This window comes from Acyrthosiphon pisum, unplaced genomic scaffold (genome assembly GCF_005508785.2).
Source record: "Acyrthosiphon pisum isolate AL4f unplaced genomic scaffold, pea_aphid_22Mar2018_4r6ur Scaffold_266;HRSCAF=679, whole genome shotgun sequence".
NCBI classification, from domain to species: domain Eukaryota; kingdom Metazoa; phylum Arthropoda; class Insecta; order Hemiptera; family Aphididae; genus Acyrthosiphon; species Acyrthosiphon pisum.
In genome coordinates, this window is record NW_021772014.1 from 10,365 (window position 1) to 12,062 (window position 1,698).

A 1,698-nucleotide genomic window follows, 5' to 3' on the forward strand; every position below is an offset into this window, starting at 1 on the left:
TCTGATAGCCAGTTGACTACGAGTAGGTATATTATGATTTTGCAGGAAGCAAGACCGATTTGTTGACGATGAAGTTGATGATGAGGTAGTAGTTAAATAAATTTTTAGACAGGTGAATTATTACTATGTGGTTTATTAAAATGTTCTTCAGTAAAATTGACTAAGTCCAAATAATTAAATTATTACACAAAGTGTCGTGAAGGTGCTCGAAGTGCAGTGGATAAAACACGTCTGAATACAGGCCGTCTCCGGTCTGCTTTTATAAGGGTCCAGGCTCTCCTACCTACCCCCCGGTCCATTTTACTCTAACAACTTTATGTTGTTCTTTTTCTAATTTAAGGTTTGTTTTTTCAGTCTCTGAAAGTTTTAATATCCAGATGACCTATGGAATTATAGAATATATTTTTCTTTTCTTTCCCTTGTCTTACAACCCCCTGCACTAAAAATAATAGGTTGTTACAATTAGCGATGGCGTTTTGACTTACGTTTCTACACGTATGGTCAGTTTTTGTTAGTAATGTATCAATGAAATCCCATTGCTCGTTATATTTTTTTAAATCAATAAATATAGTCAAATCCCAGTTAGGTTTACAGTCCCGCGATTTTCATAATACAAGCCCGATTACTGGTGTAATTTTTCGTCAACGAACCGGTTAACACTTGTTACCATTGGAATGCAGATAAGAGTTAGAAATCGCCTGTAAATTTTAATTTTATAGTAATTCATTTATGAGTTTCGTATACATTATTTTTCGTAAAAGTTTGTCAAAAAGACATTTAGTTAAAACTACGTCCGCACAAGGGTCATGACTCATGAGCATGCGAAATGTTATGATCTATGCGGCACGCTAGTTCATGGCTCTCCAATAAATTTAACAGCCGGCCGTTCTTTTCCGCTACCCTGCCTAATACAATCTCGGCGATAGTATTTTTGTTGTGTTGTAGTTGTAACGTTCGGTTATTGTGGAAATCATAGGCTCTTATATTCAAAATTGGATAGTCCAGATTTAGTCGGTCTAGCAGTAACATATCTGTATCTCCATTCCAGAGAACCACTGCTGCCGGTTGCTCCCCCTGTATAATATAGTCTAAAATGGTCTGTCTGCGTAAATTATTTATAGTTGAATAGTTGCTATCATATACCTGCGCTAGACAAATTGCGGCTTTGGTGGACGGCCACCCGAAAATGATTATAATATTTTTAACGGCCCAAATTTGCTGTTGCTTCGTAATAGGTCGGACCTCTTTATCAGGGATTAGTAGAGGCCACCCTTCCAGCTTAACTACTTTAAACCGATCTAGGCTGTTAGATACAGCCCCACAAATCAGAACATGTTTGTTTTTAAAAATAAAAATAAATTTATGGTTAAAAAAAATGTGTATATTATTATTATATTTATTTATTTATTATTTTTATTATTTTTTATTTTTATCTATATTATGTAATTTAGTTATATAAGTGTTTTTTATCATTAATCATGGAAAATTTTTATATTATTAACGTGTATCCGATAATCATGTCGACCTTTCTTTATTGTAACGTTTTCATTATCATGGACCATGATTACTTCGTAAGGTCCCGACCAATTAAGACTTAGTGTATTCTTTTTATGTTGTTCTTTAATTAAAACTTTATCACCTACGTGTAAAGTCAATGGGTTAATGTTTTTGTCGTAATAACGTGTATTGTCTTGTTTC